Here is a 10,707-nt window from a genome sequence, read left to right as displayed (position 1 = left end):
TGTAATTTTCCCATAATTCTAACTTGATAATACATTAATAATTTTGTATTCAAACTCGATGGCTCTCTCCATATATAATATTATTTTTTGTTACAATTTTTTTCTCTTGGGATTTTTTATGGGCATTTTAGTTCTTTTTATGGCAATTGACCATGTCCATGCGCTTCACAGCAAACACATCTTTCTTAATTCTATGCTCCAACTCCTCTCCCTGAATCAACAGCAGCTTTTAGCATTCACTCAATTTACCAACAAGAAATGGCCGAAGGAGTTCTCTTCAGCACTGCTGAGGGTATCATTCAGAGTTTGGGCTCTCTTGTTGTCCAAGAGATTGGACTGCTCTGGAGTTTCAAAGAAGAGCATCAAAAGCTCCGAAACACGGTTTCCACCATCCAAGCTATGCTTTTGGATGCGGAGGAGCAGCAGGCCAAGAACCATGCCGTCAAAGATTGGCTTGAAAAACTAAAGGATGCCATGTACGACGCGGACGACTTGCTAGATGACTACTCCACTGAACTTCTGCGCCGGCAAGTGATGACATGGGATAAGAAGGCAAAACAGGTAAATTAATAAATCTGCATATGACGTCGTCTGTAAGTAAAGCATTCCCAGACCTGCATACGAATATTTTTCACAACACAAGCCAGAGCAAATATATATCATTTTAAGTAAGCTTGGATTGTTTTGCCATGAAATAATTTCTGAAAAATATTTTGGATTGCCAAAAATATTAAAAAAAAAAAAAATGGAGATGTTACTTGTATCTAACTTCCGTATACAAAAAAAAAAAAAAAAAAAAAAAAAAAACGGAAGCTAGTCTAGGTCATTGTCATTCAAAAATTGACACATGGCCATATGCTTTCATTAAAAAATTTAAAAACTAAATACCTAAAAATTATAATAACATTAAAACAAATGAAAATGAAAATAAAATATGGTGTAACACTTCGGTCACATATTAAGAAGATGAGAAGTAGCTCACATAGAGTGGGTGGTTTATAAAGATAGTTATGAATAGTAAGTCTCACATTCCCTACTTATTAGGTGACACTGAGCTTTATAAACTACTCACGTTCTACCTCATCTTCCAATATGAGACCAGAGTGTACGTTACAAACTCCTGCTCTTAAACTCATTAGGTCCTCACCAAGGCCACGTCAAATGATCTTGGCATGTAGTGAAATCTAATTGGGTACTACAAGGCCAGCTCGATATATTTTAGAGTTTAAGGCGAGAAATTTAAACCATCCACAGTATGTAGACCACTTTCTTAAACTTTCAATAATCATATAACTTAAAATGTGTGAAGGGGTACCATTTCCTTTCATGAAACTTTCTCTATTGGAAACGTTTCCTTAAATGGGAACTTTCCTTATTTAGAAACTTATCTTAATTTGGAAAATTTCCTAAAATAAAAACTTTCCTAATTTTCAGAAACTTTCATTCATAAATGAACATTTGTACTGGTTTAAAAATAAATAAATAAATAAAAATTGAACATTTCTACTCATGTAGCTTATAAAACATTTTGATACCTTGAGCTTTTAAATCATGTGGCAACATTTAAAACGTGAAGTATTGACATCATTTAATTAATGCAATACAAGTACATACCATTAAAACATTTTAAGATGAAACTTAATATCATAATCATTAAAAATTAAACACATTTGTAAGAGATACATATTACTTAGTCATTCAATTATGAAACTACACTTTGCAGAATAATTAAACTCTCAAGGTAATTTCATCATAAAGTGCATTTGAACTTCCTGCTAACTAGGTTAACCAAATAAGGCCCACAACTCACTAAATTGACTTAAACTATAGCACTACACTTGGTCACTTGGCCCATTGGCCCAAAACACAACTAAGGATTTTCACTTAATGAAATTTAATTTGATCAAATAACCAACTAAAAGAGTGCTACGCATTCTAAATTTTCTTCTCAAAAGTTGATTCTCAAATTATGTGTTACAATCTCATGAGATTTATTATTTTGAAAAGTGTGTTACCAACTCATGGGATGGTGACACATCATTTGGGAACCAATTTTTGAAAGGAAATTTGGGATGTTTAGCAATTCCCCCAACTAAACTTGCCATGGACTTAAAGTTTCCAAATTTAACCTGATGCTCTTCTTGATGCCATATATAAGAAATTACTTATTTGGGTAAAGTCCAGATACCGCTCTCAAATTATCACACAATTGATAATGTCCTCTTCAGACTTTCAATTGTGACAATATCCTTCCCAAACTATCAAAACATTGTCAATGTTCTCCCAATGAAGAAACTATCGTTTGTAAAATAAAATAAAAAAATACTAAAACTTCTAGAAAAAATATAAAACAAAAAATGAAAATATAAAATCAAAGAGGAGGCCAAATTAATTTTTTTTTTTTTTTAAAAAAATATTCTTATAATAAGGATTTTTTGTTTTTTTTTTTTTAAAAAAAAAAATCTATTTTTTTAATTAAAATTGAAAATTTTCGTTTTTTCTAGTTTTGTTTTATAATTTTTTTAAATAGAAATTTCCATTTAAAAATATAAACATTTTTGTTTTTTAAAACGTAATTTAAAAAAAAAAATCTTTTTTTTTTTTTTTTTTGGTTTTTGAAATGAAAATTTATGTTTCAAAATAAAATTAAACATTTCCGTATGAAAAAAGAAAATTAAAAACGTTTTTTAATTAAATTTTTTTTTTAACTTTTTTTTTCTCGAATTTATAGGGGTATTTTTGTCTTATTGAGAAATCTATAGGGACAATTTTATCTTCTTTACCAGCCTTGGGGGTCATTGACAATGTTTTGGTACTTTAGAGAAGACATTGTCAGAATTGAAAGTTTTGAGAGATATTATCAATTGAATTGTAGTTAGAGATATTATCAATTGAATTGTAGTTTGAGAGGAGTATGTTGACTTTTTCCTACTTGTTAGAATATATGAAAAATAAGAAAAGAGAGCGGAAGTGGAGAGAGACGTATGGGCTACATCTTGTATATTCACCATATCAATCAATATTACATAACTCTCTATTTATAGAGAGACAATGAGTAGTGACCAAAAAACCCAAATTAAACACTAAAATATATAAGGAAAGAAATAAACCCTACATTACAAATTAAATAACGGAAATATAAAATATTCTAACAAAGGAAATAATATATTCTAACATCCCCCCTCAAACTCAAGGTGCTTGAGTTTGGAAAAGAGAATAAATTAAAGGCATCTGAAGTCGATGGTTGGATCAATACAATGCCGGCGAGAAAGGCTGAAAGTGACGGCCAAAGAAATACCGGAGACCAGAGACAAGCTGCTAAAAGAATCCAGTTAAGGGCTATGCCGCAACTGACAATGACGGTTGAAGAACGAAAACTAGTCATTAAATCCCTTGAAGGGCCAAACTACATTGTGCCAGGGTTCGCCAATAACAAAGACGAGAAAGGCTGAAAGTGACGGCTGGAGAAATACCGGAGAACGGAGACAAGCCACTAAAAGAATCCGGTGAAGGGCCAAGCCGCAACTGACAATGAGGCCGGAGAACGAAAACTAGCCGCTAAAATTCCCGTGAAGGGCCAAAACCGCATTGTGCCAAGATTCGCCAATGAATAAAGCCGTGGATCACAACAAAATTAAGAGATCATCGGAAGAGAATGCTAGAAAACACCATAGAAACGTCATAAGACTTTTATTGAAAGCCACAGTAACAGAAACGTGACTCTGATACCATGTTAGAAATGGGTCTTGGGCCTAATTCAACCCAAAAACTAGCTCAAGAGTTGAGGTTTCCCCTCACCCTTATAAATGTCAATCTCCTTAATACCCAGGCAATGTGAGACTTCCAACACGCCCTCTTACGTACGACAATAGGTGACGGTGGGCCACAGCCAATTGGGCTAGGCTCTAATACCATGTTAAAATATTGATGATGTAGAAATAATAGCGTAAGCAAGGGAGAGAATGAACACAAAGAACTTTACGGGTGGTTTGGTGTTAGACACCTACGTCCACCACTCGGAATACCCCTAAAGGCTACATTGTGCTCATTAACTTAATTTGTCTACAATACTAAGGTCCCTATTTATAGGGTAATGTCTAAATACAAGTTTGGTAATCAAATCCCCTTGATTTGATTACAATCACAATATATGATTACAATCAACCCATAAATAGATAATATTTCAATATCAGCATAATTATAGAATATATGGACAATATAATATATTTTTCATATATTCTAACATCCCCCCTCAAACTCAAGGTGGAATATTCTGGAACCTTGAGTTTGAAATTAGAAACAATGATGACAGCAGTGGTGGAGGCGGGGAACATGCCGTAAATGATGACGACTGCCGGAAGAGATAGAGGCTCGCGGGCGACCAGCGACGGTGGCAGGTGGCTAGTGAATGCATATTCAAAAGGGCCGACAACGGGCAAAACTCCAAAAAGGGCCGACAACGGGCCAGGGCTGACAACGAGCCAAACTTCAAAAGGGGCCGACAACGGGCCAAGGCTGACAAGGAGTCAAGCTTCAAAAGGGGCCGACAACGAGCTAGGGCTGACAAAGAGCCAAACTTCAAAAGGGGCCGACAACGGGCCAAGGCTGATAAGGAGTCATACTTCAAAAGGGGCCGACAACGGGCCAGGGCTGACAAAGAGCCAAACTTCAAAAGGGGCCAACAACGGGCTAAGGCTGACAATGAGCCAAAAATAAAAAGGCCGACAACAAGCCAAAATCTAAAAAGAGGCCGACAACAGGCCAGGGCTGACAATGAGCCAAAAATAAAAAGGGCGCTGACTTGGGCCAAAAATGAAAAGAAAATGAGCCCACTTGGGCGGTAATCAGATCGGCGCACCAAACCTGACCAGCGCGTGGCGTGCGTGATTTGGTCCACTTGGACCGCTTCTTCTTCCTTTTTTTTTTTTTTTTTTACTTGGCCAACACCTTCTTTTTTTTTTTTTTTTTTTTTTTTTTTTTTTTTTTTCACCTGGTCGACACCTTCTCTCTCCTCACTCCACGCCACACACAACAATTTCTTTTTTTTTTTTTTTTTATCAGTTGTGGGCGAGTGTATGGGAGGCATGTAGGACTTCAAGGCTGCGATCCAGTGTGGTGTACACAGGTACACCCTCGAGCTATGATCTGGTGTAGCGCGCATGCAAGTGGGATTGCGGGTTGCAATCTGGTGCGAACTAAGCTGGTGGAACCGCAAGGTTGCGATCCAATGTGGCGTGCGTACAGAGGTGCAATGGCGAGTTCAAATCCGGTGTGGCGCAGAACAGCTATGTAGGGGAGCAAGGAGGAGGTGGTGCGACTTCTGATCTGCTTCTAGGGCTGCCGCAGGGCCTTGCGGGCTTGGCTCCTGTGCTTGAAGAGGATGAAGAGGGTGAGGGTGTTTGTGGGTCGTGGCCTGGTGGACGGTGGCCTGACGCCGGAGAAGGCCAGAAGGTGGCGCGACTCTCTCTGGACGGTGGGATGACGCCGGATGCAATGCCGGTTCTGTTGTCTGGAACAGCAGGAGATGCGCCAAATCTGGCGGCTTGTGCATGAGAGACCACCACTCCGGAGGACGGATCTGGACGGCGTGTTTGTGCGGTGGAGTTGCCCCTGAGTAAACCGAAATTGCAAATAGAAAATAGTGACACTATTTGCATTTTTTTTTTTTTTTCAACAAGGAAAAAAACAAAAGTAGTCCACAAGACCATTTTGATCGAAAACTGGCGTAAGCTAATAGCTCTGATACCATGTTGAAATATCTCTGATACCATGTTAAAATAACGATGATGTGGGAATAAAATCGGAAGCAAGAGAGAGAATGAACACAAAGAACTTTACGGGTGGTTTGGTGTTAGACACCTACGTCCACCACTCGGAATACCCCTAAAGGCTACATTGTGCTCATTAACTTAATTTGTCTACAATACTAAGGTCCCTATTTATAGGGTAATGTCTAAATACAAGTTTGGTAATCAAATCCCCTTAATTTGATTACAATCACAATATATGATTACAATCAACCCATAAATAGATAATATTTCAATATCAGCATAATTATAGAATATATGGAAAATATAATATATTTTTCATATATTCTAACACTACTTATTTTCTTAATATAGTTTTGAGAGGGTTAGTGTTTAGAAATGTTTTACCACTCAAAGGAGCCATTTAAAAGTGATTTTTGGCTATAAAAGTTTCTGATTTAGCCCAAAAATCCATGCTCATGACTTATTTTAAAAGACACTATTCACACCAATAATCACTATGGGCTTTAGGTATTAGATCGTCTGTTTTTTTCATGAATGAACATCATTATAAACGTCATTTTTAAAGGACAATATTTTGTTCCAAAAATATCCACACATCTTGTACAGATAGGCTTAAATAAGTTTTTGGTTAAAAACTATCATCTTACAAAATTATGACCGAAACATTAAATTATGCCCATTATTAGGGATAAGACTATGCCATGGATTAGACCATTAGGTTAAGAAATTAATTATCTCTTATAATCTCTTTTAGGGGCTTTGATCCAATTTATACTAAGTTCACTACCGCCAATGACATTGGTTCACATATCTAAAAGCCCAAGACATTGGCCAAAACTCATTCCAACTTATATCAAATATGGGGTGTTATCCCTTTCCTCATTTGAATAAAAAATAAAAAATAAATAGATAAATAAAAAATAAAAAATTGTGGTGTTACAGAAAGCATGTTTTCATGTATCATTTTGATATATATAGATGCATTTATATTCCCTCTTTTGTCTGTTTTCTTTATCCTTACATTTGCTATAAATGGAGTCTTACCTAAAATAGTCTCATTTGTAAGAATACTAACCATATGCTGCTACCAAAAAAAAAAAAAACATATGCTAAAATGTATGTTTAATTAAGTTGCGACATCTTTTCAAGGAGCAAATGGAGTCTGAAAAAGTCACATAAATTACCCCCCTCCATTATAATGTTAAACCCAACTATTCAATGGTAGAGGAATTCTAAAACTATCACAATGAACGGATTTGAATTGGTAGTAGTAAATGAAACAATCAAAACAAAGCCTAACTTAAACTTACAATAATTACAAATATGATGTTCATATTTTCCTTAATTATACACATAGTCCAAAAAATGTTTTAACTTTTCAGAATGGACCATACTAAATATTTGGGGGTATTACAGGTATGCATCTTCTTTTCCAATTTGAACCAGCTTGTATATGGCCATAAAATGGGTCATAGGATCAAGGCAGTTAGGACAAGATTGGATGACATCGCAGCTGATAGGATCAAATTTAGCTTCACTAAACGCCAGCTTGAGCGTAAGAGGAGAGAAGATACACACGTACTCTTTTGTACCTGACCAAGAAGTTATTGGGAGGGAGGGTGAAAAAAAGGCTATTAAAGATCAATTGTTTTTGGATTCTGATGTGAAAAGGAACGTTTCCATCATTCCCATAGTTGGGATTGGTGGACTAGGCAAAACCACACTTGCTCAACATGTGTTTAATGATGACGAGGTCCAAAGTCATTTTGATCTTATGTTGTTGGTGTGTGTCTCTGATCCTTTTGATATTAGAACTATTGTTCAAAAGATCATAGAATGCGCAACTGGAAGGAAACCTGAAAGCCTTGAGATGAATTTGTTGCAACGTCACCTTCGAGAAAAAATTGATGGGAAGCGATATTTACTTGTTTTAGACGATGTATGGAATGAAGATCGTGATACATGGTTGAGATTTGAGACATTGTTATTGGGTGGCTTGAGAGGAAGCAAAATTTTGATTACTACACGCAGTGTAAAAGTTGCAAATATTACATGCACAATGTTACCGTATCTTTTGAGAGGTCTATCTGAAAGTGATTCATGAAATTTATTTAAGAAAATGGCATTTAAAGACGAGGAAGAGCCAAGGAATCCAAAGCTAGTAGAAATCGGATGGGAGATCGTACAAAAGTGTGCACAAGTTCCTCTTGCTATAAGGAGCATAGTAAGTCTATTATACTTCAACAACTCAGAAGTTTATTGGTTGTCTTTTAAAAACAATGAACTTTACAAAATAACTCAACAAGAGAAAGGTATTTTCCCAATACTTAAGTTGAGTTATGATCATCTCCCACCACACTTGAAGCAATGTTTTGCATTTTGTTCGTTGTTTCCAAAAGATTATGGAATTAAAGTGGATGAGTTGATTCAGTTATGGATAGCTCAAGGCTTTATTCATTTATTAGATGAAAAGAGCCGGCTTGAAGATGTTGGTCTCGAGTATTTTAAGGATTTGCTTTGGCGGTCGTTTTTCCAAGACATAAATATCAATGCGTATGGGGATATTTACCAATGCAAAATGCATGACCTTATTCATGATCTTGCACAGTCAGTAGCGGGAGCCAAGTCCATAATTTCAACTTCAGATGCAAAAAATGTAGTTGAAAAAACTCGCCATGTGGCCTTTGATTCTTTAAATTCATTAAGGGATATTCCAGCTCCCTTGTTCAAGGCAGACAAAATGAGATTGCTTTTGCCGCGCTTTCCAATATTTTATGGATATGGTCAATCAGTACTTGAGGGGAATAAGCGAGTCTATGATACACTTATTTCAAGTTTTAAATGCTTGCGTGCCTTGAATTTGAGTAACTCGAATATTTAGGAAGTATCAAATTTCATTGGAAAGTTAAAGCATCTAAAATTTCTTGATCTTTCCGAGAATAAAGATATAAAACTACTTCCCACTTCTATGACTAAATTACAGAATTTGCAAATACTAAGACTTCACAATTGTCGTGGGCTTAAAGAATTGCCTGTAGACACTAGAAACTTGATTAGTCTTATGTATCTTACACTTGATGGGTGTGATAGCTTGACTCATATGCCGCATGGACTGGGAAAGTTGACTGCTCTTCAAACATTGAAAATGTACAGTTTAAGGAAGATGGAAAGTTCTGTTCCAAAGCAAAAGGGTGGGCCATGCGAGCTAGGTGGTTTTAATACGTTGGGTGGAAAATTATGTATCAAGGGTTTAGAGTACTTTGAGATCTGCTCCATTAGAAGCTCAGGCTGCAAACTTGGAGACGAATAAAAACCTTCACAAATTGGATTTAGAGTGGGACCCAGAAGCCGGTGATGATAGTGGTAAGGCAATTGCAAACGACGAACAACTATTGGAAAACCTTCGGCCAAACCAAAATTTGAAACGGCTTGAAGTAAATGGGTATGCAGGTGTGAGGTTATCTAGCTGGGTGTCTTCCCTCTCGAAATTGGTTTATATTTCCATACGAAATTGTAAATGGTGTCAACACATCCCACCACTGGACCGATTCCCTTCTCTCATGAGGCTTGATCTTGAAAACTTGATTGCGCTGGAGTACATAATCAATGATGGTAGTGACGTGTCTTCTTTTCCCCTCACAAATCTCAGTCTTGAGAATTTGCCCAAGTTGAAGGGCTGGTGGAGGATGAGGGAAACAGTAACAGGAGAGCATGAACGACATCATCGTCTTCCATTATTCCCATCATTTCCTTGCCTTTCTAATTTAGTTATCAGGAATTGCCCTATGATGTCTCTAATACCAGTCGCAACACCAGGGAGCCAAACAACACCCTCCACTTCCGCTCTCTTTTCCGATCTCTCCAAATTGAAGTTTCTTCAACTAGAGGGTTTAGAGGAACTTGAATATCTTCCAAAGGAGTGGCTGCAAAACCTCACTTCTCTTCGGACACTGAATATTGGGCGCTGTGGTAAACTGCGAGTAAAACTATCTCCACTCTTCCAACATCTCACTGAAACTTGAATATCTGTTTATTGATGACGTCATGGAACTTATCAGCAATGAGGATGACAAGGGAGCACAATGCCTTGGACCCACAGGACTTCGTGAACTACGTATATTAAAAGTTAGGAGCTTGGTGTCTCTCCCAATGGAGCTTAGACATGTTACCACTTTGCAATCTCTTTCCATTAAGGACTGGCCTAGTTTGATGTCTTTACCGGAGTGGATAGGTGACCTCAATTCACTTCAGACCTTCGGCTCAGCAATTGTCCCAATTTAATATCACTGCCTGAAGGCATGCGTCGCCTCACCTCTTTACGTCTTTTGAGAATTGTGGAGTGTCCTCACCTGGAGAAAAGATGTGAACAAGGAGCAGGAGAGGATTGGCCAAAGATTGCTCATGTCCCAGACTTTTCGAATAAGTGGTTTTGAGCCACCAATTAGACGATAATTTTCTTCTTCTTGTTGTTCATCTTCGTTTTACTCTGTCAGGGTTTTGATATATATTATTTGATTTCATTTTCATTTGTGGAACCAACTGTAGCATGGAACATAAAAAAAATTAAAAAAAAAAAAAAAAATGGATTTAAGAATAGACACCTTGCCGACAATCAGATTTGCTCAAAGCTCTCAAATTTTTAGTATTGTTTGTATTTTTCACTTCAATGGCATTCCTACGTGCCTAATATCTTGTTTCTTTTTTCTTTTTTCTTTTTTTTTAAAATTGTCTCTTGCCTTTCCATTTGAAATTTATATTCTACACATGGTAGCATCACATATTGGGTAAAAGACTTATGATAGACCAGGAAAGTCTTTCCCGTCCCAAATTTTCATAAAAATCCAATAACATTTTTGCTTAACTCTGGGTTTTCTTATAATCAAATGTAGATTTAGACAGATGCTTTTTATTATTATTGTTACTGGAGTCTAACTGC

At 36.6% G+C, this 10,707-nt stretch overlaps 1 pseudogene; it reads left to right on the top strand.

The window, feature by feature from the left end:
* Positions 1-258: 258 nt before the first annotated feature.
* Positions 259-10,204, top strand: LOC132181604 (putative disease resistance protein RGA1; annotated as a pseudogene).
* The last annotated feature ends 503 nt before the right edge of the window (positions 10,205-10,707 follow it).

The sequence above is a fragment of the Corylus avellana genome, chromosome 5, assembly GCF_965113065.1.
Source record: "Corylus avellana chromosome 5, dhCorAvel1.hap1.2, whole genome shotgun sequence".
NCBI classification, from domain to species: domain Eukaryota; kingdom Viridiplantae; phylum Streptophyta; class Magnoliopsida; order Fagales; family Betulaceae; genus Corylus; species Corylus avellana.
The sequence above is the reverse complement of the archived record's forward strand: the minus strand, read 5'-3'. Positions and strand labels throughout refer to the sequence as shown.